This window comes from Doryrhamphus excisus, chromosome 2 (genome assembly GCF_030265055.1).
Source record: "Doryrhamphus excisus isolate RoL2022-K1 chromosome 2, RoL_Dexc_1.0, whole genome shotgun sequence".
Taxonomy (NCBI): Eukaryota; Metazoa; Chordata; class Actinopteri; order Syngnathiformes; family Syngnathidae; genus Doryrhamphus; species Doryrhamphus excisus.
The window spans coordinates 12617582-12642023 of NC_080467.1; the positions used below are offsets into that span (position 1 = coordinate 12617582).

Here is a 24442-nt window from a genome sequence, read left to right on the forward strand (position 1 = left end):
ATACGACGTCATTTGCAGCGTTTGCAGCGTTGCCTGCGTATCCAGATACATTGGAAACAGTCAAGGAAGTGCCTTTTTATAACAGATAAAATCCGATTTACGCATATATCGGATATAAATCCGATATATGCCTAAAACGGACATTTTCCGGTATACGCATATAACGGATTTCGCTTATATCAGACAAAACCAGTGGGAACAATTGAATCCGATATATCCGAGGTTTACTGTATAATTTTTAATTTAAGTGGTTAGCACGCAGGCCCCACAGCTAGGAGCCCTGAGTTCAATTCCTCTGCCATCTCATGCGTGGGTTTTCTCCCACATTCCAAAAACATGCTAGGTTAATTGGCGACTCCAAATTGTCCATAGGTATGAATGTGAGTGTGAATGGTTGTTTGTCTATATGTGCCCTGTGATTGGCTGGTCACCAGTCCAGGGTGTACCCCGCCTCTCGCCCAAAGACAGCTGGGATAGGCTCCAGCACCCCCTGCGACCCTTGTGAGGAAAAGCGGTAGAAAATGAATGAATGAATTTCAAAACAAAACAATTTTCAGGTAACATTCACCGTGGAATTTACAAAGATTAAAACAGTAGCCAAAGAATTGGCAACAATTACAGTTAACAATCAAATTATGTTTCAATGCTTCAATATTTCAATAACCACTGTAATAAGTGGTGGTGGTATTATATTGGGTGGGAAAAAATTGGAGTCAAGGAGGAATAGCACAAAAATAATGCCTGTCAAAGATCCTCTATTCGACAGTAGTGTTCTGCTTGAGGGTAAAATGATGGGTAAATCATCATCATACCTGTGGGTAAATGATGTGAAATCCAAGCTAGCCAACAATGGGGGTGTGAGGTAGCGATGTATACACTTCTATAGGACGTTCGGGATGGGTCCTTAAATCTAGTGCCTCTTCAGCCTGTCCAGGACATCATGGAGATTCTGCAGTCTAGTCAAGCCTGACATTGATGGAGTGACTTCTGAGATAATCAAGATAAAGTAGCCACAGAGAGAGAGAGGGAGAGCGAGAGAGACATCGGTATCTGATGACCGACTCCATGGCAAGTTCCCCCCCCCCCCCCCCGAGGGATTTCATATAAGCACACAAACTGCTCGTCTTCTCGGGCCTCATATCAGCTAAATGAGTGTCATCTGGCAGGTAGGGTGTCACGGCACCCTCAATGGGAGCGGGGGCGGGGAGGGAAGAGCCGTCGTGGTTCCCATGGAGGTCAAAGAGGTCCCTCGGACAGCACAGTGCATCCATACATTGAGGGCCTTGAGCGGAGCTAAACAGAGAGGTCATCTTTCAGTGGATATCTGCAGGTTTCTCCCATGCCTCCAGCCCTTTGCTATATTTAGTCCCATTGCCTCCCAGGACTCTCTGCACCCGTCCCAGTTTTCGGGCTTGAAAAATTATAAATCACCCTGTTAGGAGGGATGAAATTTAAACAGCTTCGCCCCTCGGATTTCGAGGTGAAGTGCTCCATTAGTGAGGCCGGGGCGAATGCTTGCTTGCATGGCAACACACAGCAAATCAACACAACCGTTTAATCACCCTCGTCGTCTTTTCTTCCCACACCACCCTCCTCCTCCTCCGCCTCCTCCTCCCCCTTGCTCCTCTGCAAGGTTCCAGGTGATAAAGTGCAAGCATGACGTTCTAGTAAAATCTTTACACAGGCAGAGGTGCTCCTAATGTCCTTGCAAGCCCAAGGCGGGGTACACCCTGGACTGGTGGCCAGCCAATCACAGGGCACATATAGACAAACAACCATTCACACTCACATTCATACCTATGGACAATTTGGAGTCGCCAATTAACCTAGCATGTTTTTGGAATGTGGGAGGAAACCGGAGTACCCGGAGAAAACCCACGCATGCATGAGGAGAACATGCAAACCCCACACAGAGATGGCCGAGGGTGGAATCGAACTCTGGTATCCTAGCTGTGAGGCCTGGTTTTGCACCGATTTTACTCAAATGTGCTTGTCAGTCACCTGAAAGTGTTTACCAAACCTTGTTGTGACTCGGCTAAACACCTTAAAGCTACAGTAGCTGTATTTTGTTTGTTTATATTAAGCTGCGTCACAAATTTAAAGTTAAGTTTCTGATTACTAAATTACTGATTTTTTTGAATAATAATAATTTGACCCGCATTTGTGTGCAGTGGAAGAGTTTGTGATCGATCCCTGCTCTGCGCTTTTTGGCAAAAGAAGTGAAGTGAACCAAACTATAATACAGCTAAAAAGAATCAGGGCTCAAGTATACTTCAAAAAAAAAAAAAAAAAAAAAAGGACATACTTTTCAAGCGACGCATACGCTAGCACAGGTCAATGGAGATTAGCCTGGAGGATAGCAGGAGTGTGTGAACCCATCTTATCATGTTGCCAGCATCCGGAAAAAGGGCTGGGCCCGCTGACAGCGCTCATAAAGAAAGCAAGCAGGCAGTGGGAGATATGGAAGTAGGAAACCAGAACCGTGGCCCACACGGCGGGAGAGCAGGCGGAAGCCAGGAAGGAAGGTTGGGATTTGAAAGACAACAGTACTTTAAATACATTCAGGGCGTACTGTGCTGAAGTTGACTGCAACCCCCCCACCCCACCGGGCCCACATGTTCTTGTTCCACAATATACTGTTTTTCTACAATTTCCCTGACTAGGTGGATTATTTCCAGTTATTGAGTCATTCTGATTATTTCGCTTATGCAAGGTGACAGATGTCATTAACGGCAATCACATTAACGACATTCCATGTAAGCATGGGCGAGCAAGATTCCTGTGGGTTTTGGATTATTTGGAGGCCATTTTATTTCTATTACGAAATTGGCGGTAATCATTAAGTGGTGACAAGCAACATAGATTACAGTTATTCCATCACTTGGCTACATGATTACGTGTTAATGCAATTGTGCTACGCCATGCGCTGGCCCGCCTCTTCCAATCATGTTCCGCATGCGTCGCTAGTCAAGGGTGGCGTAGCTCCAGATTGATACATAGCATCCGCCCGGTGTGAATACACCTTTAGAATGCGGTGCGCCTTCACCGCTGGTCTGTTGTTAGGCCCGCCACACGCCTCGGGGGGCCCCCAGGGGGAGGCAGCGATTAACGACGACGGGGAGAGTGTGTATAAGTGTGTGTAAGGCCTGATCGTTAGAGCGGCCAACTTGTGTAATGCAATTATAGAGGCTGCAGAGGAACTGCTAATGTCCACGCGGGCAGCTCCGTCAGATGGATCAGGTATTGAGTTTTGGATGCTTAATTCACTTTCCAGCACACACAGACGCATTAGTTAGATTACCCAAGCGAGGGAAGGAGAGGCGGAGGGGGGGTCGCTGCACAGATTTGTTTAGCTGTGGCTGTCAATTACAAGGTTGACCCTGGCACTAAATGGCATCCAGTGGAAGCAGCAGGGGGGGTTGGGGAGAGAAGGCAAAGGAGACAAAAGCAGGACAAGATTGGTAAAGACACGAGCATTTGTTGCCAAAGATAACAAGTGGCCTGTTGTGGGAAGTAAACAATGGTCCAAACATGTCCAATAAGGCAGAGTGCTGCGGTTTGGAAGGCTCGATGTGAGCATCAGGGAGATTAGTGGAGGCAACGTTAGCACTCGGTCCGACGGTAGGTGGCTACTTACTAATATGAAATGGACAAGAAGCGATTTGATTTGCAGTTTGCTGCGGTCAAATGCAATTTCAGAGACTGATTGTAAATGCAATCACCCAAAAACCATCCATTGTGTGCAACATGAAAGGATTTTATTCTTTTGTACTTCTATTTTTTGGGGGGGTATCCAATATCCTAAGAGTACCTGTCATAACCTCTGTTATTCCATAAGAATTTTAGGAGACAAAACATCTTTTGTGTATTAAACTTTAATTGTGTCCTTGCTTCCACTTTTGCATGTGTGCATATTACATTAGTCAGACACAGATTTGTATTCCTATTCCTATTTTAAGGAAAGCATCATGTATGCAATCAGGAAATATGCTGCAGATTGGAGCTGCCTGCGTCTTGACGCCTTTGTTCACACAAACGTATCATTGTGTCGCTTTCGGCACCCTCTTGCTCGTGATGGGAGCTGGAGAACCATCATCATCGTGATCATGTCAAACTGCCATCCAGCTATTTTACATTAGGGTGATGGGGTGGCGCTGGAGCCTATCCCAGTTGACTTTGGGTGCATATAGTATAGACAACACATCCATCCATTATCCTCTTTGAAGTCACAGGTGAGCTGGAGCCTATCCTAGTTGACTTTGGGTGCATACAGTATAGACAACACATCCATCCATTCTCCTCATTGGAGTCACAAGTGAGCTGGAACCTATCCCAGTTGACTTTGGGTTAATACAGTAATAGACAACCTATCCATCCATTCTCATTGGGGTCAGAAGTGAGCTGGAGCCTATCCCAGTTGACTTTGGGTGCATATAGTATAGACAACCTATCCATCCATTATCTTTGAAGTCACAGGTGAGCTGGAGCCTATCCCAGTTGACTTTGGGTGCATACAGCATAGACAACACATCCATCCATTCTCCTCATTGGGGTCACAAGTGAGCTGGAGCCTATCACAACCTATCCATCCATTCTCATTGGGGTCACAAGTGAGCTGGAGCCTATCCCAGTTGACTTTGGGTGCATATAGTATAGACTACACATCCATCCATTCTCCTCATTGGGGTCACAGGTGAGCTGGAGCCTATCCCAGTTGACATAACAGCCGTACAAAAAGGTCCTTTTAGCAGTGACAGTTACGTATGGTGTTCTAAATCCCTCCACACAAAGATGTCCCACAGGAGATTCAAACCCTGATCTCCAGGCTATGAGGCTGACAAGCTAATCAGTAGAAATTCAATTTTGTGGCAGCTTCCTAAATGAGTAGCAGGAGAGGAGGCAGAAGGTTGGGTACAAGTGGGGGCCACAGTTTCCACAGTAAACACCTCCCCTTTCCCCCCATGTAAACACATGTAATCACAACAAGATGGCCACCGAAGCACAGCTCCTAATTGTATTAACTCTGAAGTGAGATGAGTGAGATTGAACAGAGATGCAGCATTGTCGCCGTCTTATTCAAAGGTCTGCCTTGACTCCTAGGGAGAGACCACCACCGCTGCTAAGGATGGAGACAGGATGCAGAAGATCCTGTCACACCACCACCACCACGCCCCTCCTAGCCGACACAAGATGAGGAGTGACGTGAAGAGAAAATCTTTAACGCTGATGGATGTTAGACAGCCGTCTCCCATCACTTAACCCTTGAAAGATCCTACAGGGACTTTTTGGGCCATTCCGCTTCCTGATGTTGAGGGTCATTCCGGCTGTGTTGAATTCATAGAAATGTTAAGACAGTTTTTCAACTTGAAATGTTGACGTTCCGGGGCTGCACGGTGAAAAATGTGGTTAGCACACAGGCCTCACAGCTAGGAAACTCGAGTTCGATTCCACACTCGGCCACCCTGGGTTTTCACCGGGTACGCCGGTTTCCTCCCACATTCCGAAAACATGCTAGGTTAATTGGCGACTCCAAATTGTCCATAGGTATGAATGTGAGTGTGAATGGTTGTTTGTCTATATGTGCCCTGTGATTGGCTGGCCACCAGTCCAGGGTGTACCCCGCCTCTCGCCCGAAGACAGCTGGGATAGACTCCAGCACCCCTGCAACCCTGGTGAGGAAAAGCGGTAGAAAATGAATGAATGTTGACATTCCGGGGCTGCACAGCAGACGAGTGGTTAGCACGCAGGCCTCACATCTAGGAAACTCGAGTTCGATTCCACCCTCGGCCACCCTGGGTTTTCTTCGGGTACTCCAGTTTCCTCCCACATTCCAAAAACATGCTAGGTTAATTGGCGACTCCAAATTGTCCATAGGTATGAATGTGAGTGTGAATGGTTGTTTGTCTATATGTGCCCTGTGATTGGCTGGCCACCAGTCCAGGGTGTACCCCGCCTCTCGCCCGAAGACAGCTGGGATAGGCTCCAGCACCCCCGCGACCCTCGTGAGGAAAAGCGGTAGAAAATGAATGAATAAATTAATGAATGAATTTGACGTTCCGGGGCTGAGGTTGAGTGGTTAGCACACAGGCTTCACAGCTAGGAAACTCGAGTTCAATTCCACCCTCGGCCACCCTGGTTTTTCTGACTGACCCATCCCCACGCACACACAGAACAAGGCCGCATTACTAAGTCAAATTGTCAGCAGAAAAGAAAAAAAAAAGAAAAAGAAAACAGAGACTACAAGCATAAATATTTCGTCTCGTGTTCCTTGTGCCCGGCTCTGAAATAAAACCATTACGGAAACAACTGCCAACAAGAAAAATGGCAGGCAAAACCAAAACCAGGTTGCGTGCGTATCTGGTGTTGCACAGCCAGACAACACACAATAGAGCTCGGATTACCACACCAGATTTCCTAAGCGAATAAATATGCATGGTTTCCGTTCTTATACTGAGCGTATTTGTTTACGGTTTTTCTTCCACTTTTCCACGAACAAAAAGCTGCACAAAGAAAGCGAGAATAGCTTTGAGTTAATATGCCTTAATCTTGCATTCTCTCCAGACTAAAAAGACACACGGTTTTTAGTTTTTAGTCTGAGTGGCTCCACAATCTCCTTTCATTCCGCGGGCATCCGCCTTCCTCTGTTTGATTTCGATTTGGCTCTTCTTCTGGACAACATTGCTGCTTTTGTTGGCGGGGTCTCGTCACGGAATGGTGCGCCCGCTAAATAAAATATTTGCTGTGGAAAGAGTGGCGATAGCGAGGGAGTGTGTGGACGCGGCAGGAAGCCGGTGTGCCGGTTTAGCCGCGTTGTGAAAACAAATGTACGTATATGACTTAGCCCTGGTGTAAATGTGACGGCTGTGTGCGCTAATAAGCAGCCACTGAAAGACGCCCATCAGGAGGGATGGGTTCCTTTGCACAGCAGACGCCCTGATCCAACCTGACGGATCAGCTTACTTCACCTCCAAAAATAAAAAATAAAAAAAATACCAGCACCCCTTTACGTAGTATCACTAGTGAATTATCGGTTTCCGTTCTTCCAGTATATGAGCTGCAAACCATTATGGTGTATCACTTTACAGTAGTGCAGCTGCTGGACTCTCTACGGGGTTACAGTATACGCACACAGGCCTGGAATTAGCCAGAAGATGTCATTTTAAGGAGTCTAATCTAACCCATGTTTTCCCCAAACCATTTCCACCGAACAGCAGGGTGTGAACACCCTGTGGGCGTATGGAAACCCAACAAAATACACCTCAATTAATTGGAATTAGGCAGTTGGCATGACGTCTGGAGTTGAAGAGGCCCCATCTTAAGGATTAAGTCCACAAGTGCAGGATCTATACGGTTATATCAGTGAGTTTCTGGAGTGGATTTATGCCGCAATAACAGCTTTGTATAAATATTTTAATAGGCTTACACCGGGTACAAAGAAATACATCATTTGAATCTTTGTCCTCAGTGATTAATTTTCTATCGCTTATCCTCATGAGGGTTGCTTATTAATGATAAGAATTTAAAAAAAATTATAATTAATTAACCACAGTGTCTCCTATAGTCCGGGTCCGTGGTCTATAAAAACTAATAACCGCTAGGGTCTCAATAAGTACTGCCAGGTCAGTTGTGGCTGTAGGCAACCTGCTCATTCTTTCATTCTCTACCGCTCATCCTCACGAGGGTCGCGGGGGTGCTGGAGCCTATCCCAGCTGTCTTCGGGCGAGAGGCGGGGTACACCCTGGACTGGTGGCCAGCCAATCACAGGGCACATATAGACAAACAACCATTCACACTCACATTCATACCTATGGACAATTTGGAGTCGGCAATTAACCTAGCATGTTTGTGAAATGTGGGAGGAAACCGTGTGAACGCAAGTTAAAAATAAGTCTTATGACTTTTTGACCCCCTTTTTGTCCAACCTATGGGAACACACGACACAGAAAATGTATGCGCCGATATTTTCCGCTCTACACCTGAGATGTAGATTGGAGATGAAATAGCAAACACCATGCCATGTTTACAGTGGAATTTCCAAGCCAGATTGCTAATCTGTATACAAAATAGGCTTCTCATTTCAAAATGTGTGACCTGGTTTAGGGGAGGGAGGGGGTATTGTATTGTACAGAAACAACATCCATTATTCAACCGCTGCCAACTGTCTGCTTTTCGTCCCCGAAAAGTGCAAGTGATCTTTCCCAAACATGTATTGATGATCTATAATTGGTCATTTCTTAGAGGAGAGCATGTGTTGGACTGACAATGTCGGCGTCATGTAGGACAAACAGGAAGTGACAATGGAAGCTCATTAATAATAATGCTAGATGACACTTGGAGCGCTAAACTTTTTCCCCACCTCCTGTCATTAACAACTTCATCTGAACGGCTTTCATTAGCGGAACAATAGCAATCAATCAGTCAGAGATGTCAATTAGACGCCCGGTAAACATCCTCGCTGTTGGTTGGTGAACAGTCATTAACTTTTATTTGTTACGTTTGATTCTCAGTGGAATACGTTATATAGTCCCATATTATTGGATTGAATCTCGACAGGATGTAGAGCAAGGGTGGGAAAATATTTGGCACTTCGGGGGGGCCAGAACATATTTAAAACATACACACTATTTTATGCTTATAACTTTCCTTGAATTATTTGTCTCATTTTATCTGTAAAAGTGTTACTATCAGCTGTACATCAAACTATGTCATTTAATTTTATACTTTTGTTGTTTTTTTTTGTTTTTTTTTACTAAATAAGACATCCAACTTGCAAGTCATGTTGCTAGTTTCTATGTTAAAAGTTGAAATACTTAGAAAGCAACTGGCGGGCTGGGTTTAAACGCTTGGTGGGCCGCATGTGGCCCCCGGGCCGTAGTTTGCCCACCCCTGATGTAGGGGAAGTAGGTTCCATCCATCCGTCATTTACAATAATTTTGCATTGTTTTCTGCATGTAAAATTCAAAATATTGGCATAGTATTAGAAATATTCTCTATTCTCAATCATTTTTTTATTTTTCGTGATGACGGGCCTCCCCGATTGCTCGTCGCTGTCAAAAGTGAGGGAGATGATAGATTTTTTTTTCCACGTTCGGTTCTCAAACAGAATGATTAAAGTGGACTAGCGGGTAATAATTCTACTGGTTCTGGCTATGGTTTTAGGGCAACGTTTCAGTTAAGGCTTGGAGAAGCTTGTCGTGGTTCGTGCAGTCATGGAATATTTAACGAGACTTTTTGGAAATCTGAGGCAGAAAAGAGGCACGGCACAACCCCCCGCGCCCCCAGTGTGTCGAAAACAAATACCGTCTCATGTCTTCCAGGGCAAAAGTAGACTTATTTTGCCCAAAATGGCCTTCTCCCATGGTGCAGCCATACAGTGTATAGTTGAAGTACTGTATACTAGTACATGTTAGAGTCATAAAAATAATCAAGCCCTTCTCCATGGGGCTTCTGTCTGGACCCCATTTAAATGAGCGCCACTGAGCTTGGCCCTGTTAAACACTGTCTGCCAGCACTCGGCACACTGGGGACTGATGGTGGAGATACGACACACACACACACACACGTTGTACAAACACAGAAAAAGCAGCTATCTCATGTTGCGAGCCGTTACTGGTAACAGTAACAAAAGCTTCAAATGAAAAGCAAAAGGTCAGGAAGTCAGTAAAGAGGGGACGACTGAGGGGGGGGAAACTTTTCGGGAGCCGCTGATAGATTCCGCCGTGTTTGCAGAGACTTGTAGGGAGTAATTACACACATCACACAGAAGACAAAACTGTCCATTCATCACACGCCTTCGCCCCGACTAACGCGTATTCCGACTCGTCCATCAGCGTACGCGAGTGGCAGCTTCATCATCGTACGCACGGCGCATACCAAATTGTGAAAGTTTTAATTTAGCACCTCATTTAACTGGGTAAAACAACAACTTTACAAGCTGGCATTCTGACACACATTTAATTCGGCTCCTTCCACCAGCGCCGTTAATGGTCTGCTCTCTTTAAAAGTCTGCCTTGGCAGCTCCGGAGATAACAGATGGAAGAAAAATGAGGGGAATTATGAGAAAGATTGATTTCCTGGGAATGAATGGTCTGGTATTCGCACAGATTTATCTGAAACAGACTTTCTCAGACTCTGTTATTATTGAATAAACACACCAAGACCCTCGCACACACACACATGCACACACACACCATATGCAGACAAACACACACACACACACTGCTTATAGATGGGTAAAGCTAAGAAAAGCAGGAGCACACTGTATTTGGAAATGCAAATATTGGATGTGGTTAGAGGGTAAAGGAAGGAGACTGTTCAAGCAACAATTTCTCTCAGTGGGGAACCTTCACCTTAAAGGAAAGTGCATTTCTTCATCCTTACAAATGGAAACCAGCAAACAATATTACCCGATTTTTGGCAGGATGGTGATCAAAAATTAACAATAAATAAAAAATTAATAAAGTAGTAAATAAAATGTAAAAACACTGAAAGAAAAAAAACAAGCATTTCCAAGTATTGTAGTTTTGTGTACAAATAAGGATCACACAGAAAAATTGACTTACATGAATACAGTTCTCTAAATGTATTTCTTTTATATATTCTAAATTTAAACTCACTTTTAATAATAAGCCTCTTCAATTATAAAAAAATTAGCATTTATTAAATGTATCAACTTTAGTCTTCTAATTACGTATATGACTTTTTGTGGAAAGTATTTTAATACATAATTTTTTGTAATCTGAACAATTAATCAAACTGAATAAAAACTCGCTAAAGCATTCATTCATTCATTCATTTTCTACCGCTTATCCTCACGAGAGTCGCAGGGGGTGCTGGAGCCTATCCCAGCTGTCTTCGGGTGAGAGGCGGGGTATACACCCTGGACTGGTGGCCAGCCAATCACAGGGCACATATAGACAAACAACCATTCACACTCATTCATACCTATGGACAATTTGGAGTCGCTAATTAACCTAGCATGTTTTTGGAATGTGGGAGGAAACCGGAGTACCCGGAGAAAACCCACACATGCACGGGGAGAACATGCAAACTCCACACAGAGATGGCCGAGGGTGGAATTGAACTCAGGTCTCCTAGCTGTGTGGCCCGTGCGCTAACCACTCAAAGGTTTTGGTCTCAATTACTTTTTCATGCCGCCGCCAGACAGGAAAATGCAAAAAAAAAAAAAAAAAATGGAGATCACACTCAAATTGCACGTTGAACACTATACATTTGTACATGTTGGTAGGTACTGACCTAAAGAAAGACTATGTGAGAAAAGCCACTAAAAATCATAGAAAACTTTGCTGTCATCCATCAGACAAGACCTCAGTTGTGTTTTCACACAGTATGATCAATTCTACAACTTTTTTGATTGGCCGCCACCAAACATGGTGTCACATTACATTTGGGTTAAACCATTTCCAATGTCATAATGCAGTTTTTCATAAAGTGGAAATTCTCCATAGTGTCCATTGACTTCCTGGTACTTGTACCGAGTGTTTCTCCACAATGGAATCGAAATGTGGGAGTATGTGGTCACTCATTGGCCTCCTCCCACGCTTGTATCCCTCAAGTCCCATAGAAAAACTTTTATTCCAGCAAAGAAGGATCTATAATGCAAAGCAGAGGCTGTAACTGAGTCAACCCAGCAATGGCGTATAGCCATAAAAACAAACATTTATCAGTGGCGAGCCAAAACATTTAAGAGCACTGAAATAACAGACGAGGATGCTGATAAAGAGGAGACAGGAAATGGGGGTAACCCCCCCCACCCCCTGATCTCATGTTTCAAGTGGGACTAGTGGTTCTGTGACCCCCCCCCCGATGTCTGTTCTACTGACATACACTGACCACAAGCTGATACGAAGGGTGGTGGTTTGCTGAGTTTTTCCTCACAGCACAGACGGGAGGGGAACACTGTCCAGATCCTTTACATTAAAGGGTGTCATCCTTTGTTGTGTACATGGGTTTTAAGCCTGCGGTTCAGTTCATTTTGGGCATTTCGGTATGGGAACAAAATATAAAAGTGCTTTTGTGTACACCTTTAATGATTTTGGAATAACGGGGTTGCATGCCATCCGCCTATGCACCGTACAAAAAAGTATCAAATGTATCATTCCACCTGGAAAGGTCACCTATGATTCTATACATTTGCATTAGTCCCCTTCCGCTGTTGCACAAGGCAGGGCAAAAGCAAAAACAGGATTAAAGGTTTTAGCTTTGTCAGTCAGAGGTCGGCGAGAGATTGCAGCCGTGCAGTGGGGAGAAAAAGAAAGGTGGAAGGTGATTGGCCGGTGAAAATGCTAATGTCGACGCCTCCACTTGTGACTCAGGTGCCATGCGTCACGCACTGAGTTCATCTCATTCTTGTCGGAATTATTTCCCATCTCGGGAAGATAAGAATGGTACTCGCACATCTGAGCTCAAAATACAGTGGAGAATATTCCTTGAATAAAGATGGTAGCGATGGGGCTTGTTTTTCCAACTAAAGGCTAAAAAGAAACAGAAAACACCCTAAAAAAGGGATTTTTTTTTTTTATTTAAATACTCAATTTTACAATTGATCAACTGGTTGTAATTATTTTTTTATAGGTCGGGTCTGGAACTAGGGTTAACTGGTGTTCAAGTGAAGTAGGAGTTAAAATAAATTAACTGCAGTTAGAGTATAGAAACTGTTTATGACTTTCTAAATATGTTTAACATTATTAGAGTCCTGTAGACGTGAAATAACATGCCTACTGTCACCTTTACACTAGCTAACAATAGCTGACTTCATGACAAAACCATTCAGACCGACGGACAATGTAGAGTCAATTAAGCTAACATTTTTGGAATGTGGGAGGAAACCATGCAAACTCCATACAATACAACCTTAACAATAGTTAAAAGAGACAGAAAAATACAGGTATATTTATATATATTTTTTTAATATATATTTTATATATATTTATATACTGAATATTCCAACTGATGGATGTTTTGGCCTAAAGTTCAACTTTTTGTGTAACATTCGTGCACATATTTAAAACCGTCTCTAATCCTCTTTGCTAGAATGGCATGTATGGCAGCAGGACAAGACATTCATTTTCTCTGTCCTTGCTGTTAACGTGGGCTGAAATAAAATACAGCACAGAGCTGCCAAGCGCGGGTGTCCACAGATCATCGCTTGCGATTCAAAATATTAAAAATAACATTTTCATGTTCATCCAATGTTGTCTTTTTGAATGAGATTGCTAATGCAAGAGAGCTTTGATATCAAACTGGGGGTGTAAAAGGTACGTAATCGAATGTTTTCCATACGGTTCAGAGGAACATGGTGGTTTTATTTCATGCGAACAAGCATCAGATTACAATTGAATGCATCACATAATCAGTTCACAGTTCCACATGTCCAAAAGGAGTAGGAAGAAGTAAAGCTTATTAAATCCTACCCCTCCATCTGGTACTTTTACAATCAGTAACTGTTACATTTGTTCACTTCCTGCTTTCCATAATACAGTTTAGGTTTTTTTTTGTTTTTTAATAATGCACCACGTACCGAAGTACGAGGTGATATGACCATCCAATGACATAATGTGTACCATAGTAAGTGTCAATATAGTGATATATATAGCACATCATGACTGGTTCAAGACTCTTCATCCTTGTATTTAGCAAACATCAACTGCTTGTATTGTTTCTTGAATTGGCTCATCGTTGTGCATTGTTTGATTTCCTTACTCAATCCATTCCATAATTTGATTCCACATACTGAAATGCTATGGCTTTTTAACGTAGTCCTAGCATAGAAGTGTTTCAAATGTACTTCTTCCCTGAGATCATATTTCTCCTCTCTTGTAGAGAAGTATTGGATGACATGTTTAGGTAATTGGTTGTTTTTAGCCTTATGCATTATTTTAGCTGTTTGAAGATGAACTATATCAGCAAGTTGAAGTATTTGTGATTTTAGAATGAGTGAGGGACTGAGGTGATACAAAAGCAGTTTTAATATTTTGCATTTTGTGTCCACATTCCAAACCTCAACTATAAAGTGCTACTGATTTGGACTACAAAAGTGACTTATTTTTGTCTCTTACTCATGGGCAAAATAGTCATTAAAAAGTGACATGCCAGCGAGCCACTTCCTGTCAGGAAGACAAAAAATGCAGGAGGACATTAGTGGTTGAGTACCGGGAGGGAAGGGGGGGGTGCAGGTCATGATGCCAAATTAAAGGGGAAGAGTGGAGTGTGCACTTACACTCACCCATGATGTGCTCTGTCAGCCCCCACTGCCTATAATGGCACGAGAAGGGCCACTTAACGAGTAATCATCCCCCCACCCGCCACCCGCCTTGGGGGCTGTGTCCTCCACTCACTCCATTCACTCTCAGATTCCTGCTATGATCTCTAATCATAAATGAAGTGTAGATCAGGAGCTGGGACAGTGGTTCCCCTTGGCAAGGCTCCCATAATGACAAGGCTCTTTGGTTAGCAAAGAGGCCAACAAGGCCTTTGAATGAGGCATGGCTGCTTCTAATGCCGCCGTCGCTTTCAAGGGCCATTTTCTGGCAGAGGCGATGTCACAGGTACAAAATGAGGTCACCGCCCCCACCCCGGTCTTTACTCTCCATCTCGACCCCACTGCCTGGTTGCAAGCGGCGTATATTATGGAATTATTTTCATTTGGAAAGGCAAATTCTTATTAATGCTTCCTCTCAAATACACACACAACCATGATACAATCTGGCATCTGTAAAGCTGTAAACCTTAGAGTCCCACTGTAATATCGTAAAAAAATATTTTTTGGCCGACGACATCTTGAAAAGCATAAAGGAATGTTTGTTGGCATAAAGCACAAGTTCATTTAACTCCTACATGAACAGTTTGCAGGGCTGCATGGTGGTTAAGTGGTTAGCACGCAGGCTCCACAGCTAGGAGCCCCGAGTTCAATTCCTCTGCCATCTCATGCGTGGGTTTTCTCCCACATTCCAAAAACATGCTAGGTTAATTGGCCACTCCAAATTGTCCCTAACCCTACTTTCAGGTGACTGACAAGCACATTTGAGTAAAATTGGTGCAAAACCAGGCCTCACAGCGAGGATACCCGAGTTCGATTCCACCCTCGGCCATTTCTGTATGGGGTTTGCATGTTCTCCCCGTGCATGCGTGGGTTTTCTCCGGGTACTCCGGTTTCCTCCCACATTCCAAAAACATGCTAGGTTAATTGGCCACTCCAAATTGTCCATAGGTATGAATGTGAGTGTGAATGGTTGTTTGTCTATATGTGTCCTGTGATTGGCTGGCAACCAGTCTAGGGTGTACCCCGCTTCTCTCGCCCGAAGACTCCGGCATGCCCGTGACCCTCGTGTGGATAAGCGGTAGAAAATGAATTAATTAATGAATAGGTTGCCTACAGCCACGGCTGTACTTATTGAGACCCTAGCGGTTATTTGTTTTTTTATTGACCACGGACCCGGACTATAGGAGACACTGCCGTTTATTAATATTTTTTTTTAATTCTTATTATTAATAAGCATTTACAGTATGCATGTCTTGTAGCCTTTTTTGCAACACTTACGGCAAAAGTGCTTTAAGCACATACTGTACTCTTCCATTTCTTCCACGTTTGCAAACCAAGCACTGTATTATAATCAAAGGTTGCACTGTACAATAATGACCTGCAAAAGGTTTTCCATGGAGTGTGGTAACTAAATAATATAGCTTCCCTCCATACTGCATGTACGGTATATAATATACACAGGTCAGCTCCTCCACTCTTGCCTGTCAAGTTGTGGTGGCAATCCGTTCTAATGGACTGCTAATAGAAGTGAATGTTAAAGTGAGCAGCTCCCCTGTTGTGGAAAGTGTCACACTCGGGTGATTAATGACACCCACTCCTGTCCATCGTAAGTCCATAACTTTTTCCTCTCCTTCCTTCCTTGCTTCCTTTCAGTAATCTTTCTGTTCTGCTTCCTTTTGGGTCTTGTCTTGACATTGCACCAAGTCTTTTCATGTGCTTCTCAGGAAGGAACACAAAATGAAAAATGTGGAAGCTTTGGAGGCACCAAAACAAGGAGCAAGAAAAGGAAAAAAAAAAAAAACGTCTTAGCAGTTGCTGTAGGCATGTTTCCACCAGTGGCTGAATGCAGACGTTTCTTGCGGTGTCAACTTAACACTTCATCAGGCCTGTACTTACACTGACGTCAGGTTTCGTCAGGCTAAATTAAATATGGTGGTTTTCCAAAGACTTAAGACTAAATGCCTTGAAATTTGACAAGAGTGGAAACTAAAACAGAGAGATGTCATGTGAGAATGGAGGAGCCAAGGAGGGTTGACTTCAATGTTAGCCAAGAAGTGGCTGTCATTCATTCCAGCAATAGGCTTTAGAGGGCATAGACTGTACACTATATGTTCACTTTTTCCGTATGAGAGAATAAACTCCAGTACCACCCCACACCCACTAGCGTATTTGCATACTGTTACTGACCAGTAAAAAAAACAGTATCTCCAGTTATTTCAGCTGGAAAACAATGAAATGTTTATTTGCTTTTGTGGTAGGAAAGCAGAAAAACATTCAATAGCTTCAAGCTTTTCATTCATTCATTTTCTACCGCATTTTCTATCCTCACAAGGGTCGCGACTGGATACCGACCTGGACTGGTCGCCAATCAGTCAATCACAGGGCACATATAGACAAACAACCATTCACACTCACATTCATACCTATGGACAATTTGGAGTCGCCAATTAACCTAGCATGTTTTTGGAATGTGGGAGGAAACCTCTCAACTACTCGCACAATCATGATACAATCTGGCATCTGTCAAGCTGAATGCCCTTAGAGTCCCACTGTAATATCATAAAAAATATATATATTGGCCGACGACATCTTGAAAAGCATAAAGCAGGGCTCGACAATAAAGATGTACCGATGGCCCGGGGCAAGTTAAAACAAAATTCGGGCAAGTAAATCCAATCAGTGATATTCCCGTCGGGCAAGTGCACTTTGGCATGCCATACTGCCAAGAGTTTTTTTTTTTTTTTTTTTTTTTTAAGCGGTTCTTGTTGGGTGTTGGTAAAACACGTAATTTGCGTAATTCCGGTGGTAATTTGCAAACCAATCCTTGCAAATCTTGAAATGGACCAATCAGAATTGTTTATTTAGTCCACGGTCCACAGTCCGCGTTTTACCCACACCCGTTCTTATTCGTGATCAACCAATCAGCGATCGTTTGACTAGGAAAACATCTATCATGGCGTCCCTGCCAACATGGTCTAATTCTTCAAGAACTTCTGAAGAAAAACAGCAAAAAGTGATGAAACAGTGCCTCCTAAACAAGTATTTTATTAGCAGCAGCAAATCAAATGATGGCACAGGTGAGTGAATCACATTGCTGTGACAATTTGAAGTGGTCACAATGAAACACCACCGATTAGATCCAATACCAAGTGCTGATTTTGCACAAGCTACAAAATCTAGCGCTTCCATTTCTCCGTGTATTTTTCTCACCTTTGCTTCACAAATTATTGTTTGACCATTGAGCATTTTTTCTGGATTAAAAACACTTAACTAGTACACAAATGTGTCTATTCAATAATGTTTCATTGTGGTGCACAACTTATAAATATCACTGCTTACTACGACTACGATGTGTAAGGTAGTATGGCATTCCATGTTAACATACATCTCCACTATTTATGCATTGTATTCCTTCAAATACAATGCATCAGTAATATTTATTATCTGATGAATTATCAGCATATATTGATACATGATATCATTATGGCGGTCTTTTCATTTTACATGGGGCAAGTAGTTCTCACCTTAAGGATTCCCCATGGGCAAGTAATTTTTGTTTTTAATGTAGAGCCCTGATAAAGGAATGCTTGTTTTGCTTTTTTGCAACACCTAAACAAAATAAAAATCAACCAACATCAGCAGAAAAACATTCAATAGCTTCAATTTTTATATATATATATATATATATATATATCTACAAACTGTTCCTTTCCACTGAAAACCCTGTACATCCAAATGGTTTTAATTTGCGAAAACAACAAAGAAAAAAAAATTGTCTGTGTTTTTGCTCATACCCCTGCATCTGCATTTTATTTTCCACAAAAAAAGCCATGATCCTGTCCTGCCACCCGTCTCTCTCCTCCGTGTTGCCGTGCCGATATTTGGAGTCATCAGGCTTAGTTATACTCACTTCTTTTGTGTTTTGCATTTCTCTTGTATATTTACATACTGTTGCTGTCATTCATTCGTTGAGTTTATTTGACAGGGCCAGACACACTTTAGCATAAATAAAGTGAAAACAGTGTGAGCTCATTTGCAGCACTTTACAATGAAAACATTGTATTTTTTTGCACATTTTTTTTTCATGTGAAAATCTGCTTAAGATCTTATATGGGGTTTTAAACATTGTTAAGAGCCCTCTAGACATGAAACAACACCCCTATAGTCATCTTGACACCTGTATTCTCCCAATATAGTCGATATAATCAGAGAAAATAATACATATTAGATACAAATAACATAACAGACTTACATGCTAGACATTCCAAGGCTGTTATATATGGAAATTGCTTTACACCGGTATTGCCCAAAATGGTTGACATAAGAGTGAATAAGCTCCTATTGGTGTGTGTCACAGTAAATGTGTTCCCTAGCGGACCTTAATCACGGACAGACAGGAAGTGACGTCAGAGAGTTGAGTTTTTGTTGAGTTTGTTGCCTGTTATGGCCCCAAGTATGGTATTATTATTGTGGCATAATATGTTGTTGGATCATTTGTGCCAATGTAGAATACAACATTCACAATTAGAATGCTTTTTCCGTCGTGTATTTATATTTTAAGTATTCAGCGAGTTGCTTAATTTAGGTCAAAAATGAGTACAATTTGTTTAAATATGTATTTTTTTTAATAAGCCATAATCAACCACAAACAGCAATTATTCATTATGTTCAAAGCACAATGTACTGTAGCTAGGGACCACTGTGTACTGTATACATGTTTTTCTGCTCATAAATACTACATGGAATCAAGTGGAGCAGAGTAGCAAAGTCAGCAGGCGTTTTTGTCATTAATTATCACTCGCTACCAGCTCGCCTCCAACCCCCCCACCAAGACCTCTGACCCCCCACACAGCGCTTTTATACTTATCTTGTGTGTATTGTTTACTCCGTGCCATCCTACTTCACCTAAGTGAACACAAGACGGAATCTTAATATCCCTCAATTACATCCTGTTGCCACTTTTAATTGCGTCACGCTGGAAGCTCGGCGAGGTCGGCCAAGGGTTATCATGTGAGGTAATTCCTAAGTGCCGCTCCTGCCGCACAATGCGCTCATTGTGCACGCAGGTTGTGTTTCAGGAGTGACCGCTACGGTTGTAATGTTAGCGCCCCCCGAGGAGCCGCTTGTCAAGCCACGGGGAGGCCTGCAAGAATAATAATGATAGAAATAACAGTGGCTTTAACGGCTGCTCTCAGTTCAGCGCAGGAGAGAACACACTGCAGCGCCCATCATAAAGTCTTAAAGTGCACCGAGTCACAGTATTTTAGAGACCATATATATTAAAGATCCTTTAACTTTTCCGCTCATAAACGGTCCCCGGAGGAGACATCAAAGAGGAACATAAGGACGCCATTGTGGAAAAAGTTGAGCGCCCTGGGTTGCCCAACATAGACGCGTGTTTGCACTGAACAATAAACTTTTGTGTGTTAGTTTCCTTAAATACTTACGTCTTAACATGCGAGGTCACTCTACGCAGGTAAAGACATACAAGTCTTCTTCTGTGGTGCTTGGCTCAAAATGTACAGTACCAACCAGTGGCTTGGTCTATATTAGGCATGGGCCAGTTTACGGTTTCGACTTACCTTTTCCGTAAATATGTGTCAAAATAACATTTTATAATACTGTGAAACTGACACACCGTGCCATGTTTGTCCAGGGTTATCATCCCGGTCCATACAACAAGCTATTATTGTTGGAAAACACACATATATATATATACATATATATATATATATATACATATATATACATATATATACATATATATACACATATATACACATATATACACATATATACACATATATACACATATATATACATATATATATATATATATATATCAGAGGTCATATCAGACAGATATCGGCATAAAAATGCAATATCTGTTGATATCTGTATCAGATTTTTTCCAGATCATGAAAATGCCTCATCCAACACATATGTGTTCATTCCACCACAGGATATATGTCATCGGTTGATATCGGTATCGGAAATTGAGAGTTGGACAATATCGGCATATCAGTTTTCAGCAAAAAAAAACTGCCACAGTAGTAACCCCCAGTATATTGCAGTTAACTGGTTCCAACTGGTTCCAACATTTTTATAAAAACGTACAAGCTCGAAAATGGCTGCACGGCGGCCGGAGACCAGAGTTCGATTCCACCCTGTGCGGAATTTGCATGTTCTCCCCGTGCATGCGTGGGTTTTCTCCGGGTACTCCGGTTTCCTCCCACATTCCAAAAACATGCTAGGTTAATTGGCCACTCCAAATTGTCCATAGGTATGAATGTGAGTGTGAATGGTTGTTTGTCTATATGTGCCCTGTGATTGGCTGGCGACCAGTCCAGGTTGCTAGCCAGTCGGGATAGGCTCCAGCACCCCCGCGACCCTCGTGAGGATAGAAAATGCGGTAGAAAATGAAGCTCGAAAATCTGTTTTGCTTTTAAATGACACGCCCATAGTCACCATTACACACCTATTACCCAAAATAGTATCTATAATTGGACAACATAATGTGCTTGTGTGTGGTGCTGTAAATGTGTTCCGGGTGTGTGCACGATAGGAAGTCACAGTAACAACAGTAGCTCATGTTATTTTGTTTTATATCATTTTTAATATGCCTATTGTGACATAATTCAAACCCACAATAAAAGCCTGTTATTCCGGCAATCAAGTGTGGTGCTTGTTTCACTGAACATTAAAGGAACAACAACAGTGCCACCTTGTGAAAAGTGTAGACTACTACATTTAGAATTTGAATGCGTCTTATTAATACCTTGTATTCGTATTTTGGTTCTTTGTCAGGCTTGAAAACGTTTCTGCAAAAAGTCATGCAGAAGAAATGTTTCAAAGCAACATACTGGAGATACCCGAGATCCATCTGTTCTTGCACAAAAGGCTTTCCAATCAAGACCCTGTCACCGAGCGCCCGGCAACCTCTCTTGGCAGCTCCCCGCTTATATTTGCCTCAACCTGTCTCCTTTGTCAAGAGTTCACAAGGTTAATGAGAACTCTTTATTTCCCAGAACTCACAACCAGGAGGGAAGGGGGAAGCGACAGTCCATCTAAGTTAAGGTGAGATTAAACTCAAATCTTGTCTCTCTGTAGGCCTCCCTCCTCCAAGGCCCAAACAACGTGAATTTAGATGACTGTGTTTTATTTAGCACACAGTGACTCACTTTGGCCGTGCAGTAGTTTGACACTAAAGAAGTCAATCTCAGCCTCATTCCCATCAAGTCAATGACACGGAGTTGTGGCTATTATGTCATCACGTCATGCCCGTCAAAAAGAGAAACCGGACCCGTAACGACCCACCTCATTCCTGCACTCTCTCATTAACAATGCAGGAGCAAGATCTGGAGGTCTGGAGCAGACAGATAAGGTTTCCTCAAAGCTAAATTTAAGCTGTGATGAATACAGACGTAACTTGGAATTTGGTAGAGGAAAGAAATGACTAGTGTTTTTCTAGTATTGACTTAAAATAGCAAAAGGTCCCGGTCACACACACTACATGGGATCTTTCACCAGAATCTTTTTCTATAGATTGCCCAAAAAGAAGAGGATTCTTTTCATTTTTGCAGTAAATTCCTAAAAACAGCAGAGATGTCTGCTGTTTTTAGTGAACTGAGAAGTGAAAGCATTACCACAATATACGACTTAACGCTGGATAAAATTAATGATGTAAAGATGTGAGGAGAAAATTTATTACATTTATTGAAACAGCAAAAATTGCGATATTTTTTCACTTTGTAGATGAACATTGACATTGAAGACGTCAATGCACAACGATGAGCCAATTCAAGAAACAATAAAAGCAGTTGATGTTTGCTAAATACAAGGATGAAGAGTCTTGAACCAGTCATGATGTGCTATATATATCACTATATTGACACTATGGTACACATTATGTCATTGGATGGTCATATCACCTCATACTTCGGTACGAGGTGCATTATTACAAAAAAAAAAAAAAAACAACCCTAAACTGTATTATGGAAAGCAGGAAGTGAACAAATCTAACAGTGCCATCTCTGTGTGGAGTTTGCATGTTCTCCCCGTGCATGCGTGGGTTTTCTCCGGGTACTCCGGTTTCCTCCCACATTCCAAAAACATGCTAGGTTAATTGGCCACTCCAAATTGTCCATAGGTATGAATGTGAGCGTGACTGGTTGTTTGTCTATATGTGCCCTGTGATTGGCTGGCCACGAGTCCAGCCCGAAAAAAACTGGGATAGCCTCCAGCACCCCCAGCGACCTTTGTGAGGATAAGCCGTAGAAAATTAATGAATCTGGAGGCTAACTAGTTATCTCACTATACGGTATTGCTATGTGTCACTTCAGAAATGCCGTAGCCTGCACACAAGTGATGTAAACAAAGCTAGCAGTGCACTACGTCTATGTATGGCATATGCATGTCAGACTGCCATGAATACTGTGTATCAATCATGTGACACATGTCACATCGTGGATGGATGATGAGCTGCTTTTTTTTTAATGCCATGCGATCGACCCACGTTATGTTTGAGATACTACAACAAGAACGTATAACATGTCCACTATATTCGCTAATATGAGAATAAAAGGTGACTATAGGGGTGTTACTTCATATTTACAGAGCTCTAATAGTTTTTAGAAGGTCTATGCTCTACATACAATGATTATTTATTTATTTAGTTACTTTTTATAATAAGCGTTTTAATGCAGTTGATTGATGCCTGAGAATGTTTATTCCACCTGCAAATGTCATATTGTAAGAAGAGTACCGAGTACTCACGCAAGGACTCCTGTGACATTTCCATCTGCTAACATTAATTACTAATATTCCATCTTGCATTGACACCGTATCCAAATGAGTTAAACAGTAAAGTAGTGGAACTTCCGTAGCCCATTTGAAGATGTAAGCCTGGTCAACACCTGATTAGCTTAGCCCAAGTTACCATGGCGAGCTACCCTCGTATGGCTTACAAGTACTATACTTGTTTCTCAGAATAACCCCCTTGGTGGCAGAAAATAACATAATGGCAATAGTTTAACCCTGGAACAGACCAATTTTGACTTTTCGGGTGCTTTATAAACCAAACCAAAATCTACTTCTCTGCCGTTTTTCCTAGAGAAAATATATATGAGGCCACTTTGGTTATTTCCAGAGGCAAACATCACTTGTATTCCGACACGCATACTGAGCAACCCGCACAGACGGATTCCACCTTGTTGCCTGTTTTTTGTTTTTTCTGGCACACAATCCGACTCGAGGAGGCAGCAGATTAACGGTTTCGGTTGATGCGGCGTTATTTCCACATGCTGCCTTCACAGACAGTTCCGAGAGAAGACAAAGACTCGCTGAGATAAGCTTTTGTTTTGTATAGCGTTTTTCTTTTTATGGTAAATAAGTCATTTTGATTCCCTAATTAATATATTAGTTACATCCTAAAAAGCAGTCCTGTTATGTAGAAGATCTTTGACTTGTCATTGTGCAGTACATGCTTAAAAATAGCCATACATGTCAGATTTCCAAACTTTTCAGACATCGACTGAAAAACACAAATCACACAATCTTTGATGTGTTACTAATTATCGTATGATATATTAAAAATGATGTATTTTTAACTGCACACATGGGCTGCTAATTAAAAATGAGTTGTGAATTTATTTGTATGTGTATCGAGTATTGTAGTATAAGTGGTGACAAGCTGTGGTAAGATGTGATGAACTGTGGTGCTTTGCTTTGTAACAACATGGAAATAATTAGTACAAGGCAACTAATGTTACATGTAAATGTAATTATGAATCATAAATATAATAAAAGGCACATCATACGGAAATCAATTAGGAAAAAAGGCACAGCATGGCAGAGCTAACATTATGAAAAGCTCACCTCTGTGAGGATGAAAGGAAGCATAGAGAATACACATACACAAGTCTCAATCTGTGTCACACATGGTGTGTTCAAGGACCATCGAACTCAGTGGCCGCATAACCTAAGAATACACCATTATTCGTCACAGCAAAAAAATTTACTTCCACGGGCAAAATGGGGGGCTTTCTAACACAGTCAGTAAATCCAGTCAGCAAACAAATGACAAGATCAGAAAACACTCGCGTAATTAGTCACAGCACCACGGAAGAAGACCATGTGATCCTGAAAATATCATCACACTTA

At 42.2% G+C, this 24442-nt stretch overlaps 1 protein-coding gene across 2 annotated transcripts in view; it reads right to left on the reverse strand.

The window, feature by feature from the left end:
- Window positions 1-24442, reverse strand: part of unc5cb (unc-5 netrin receptor Cb) — a 132954-nt gene that overhangs the window by 107096 nt on the left and 1416 nt on the right. The window lies entirely within an intron of this gene.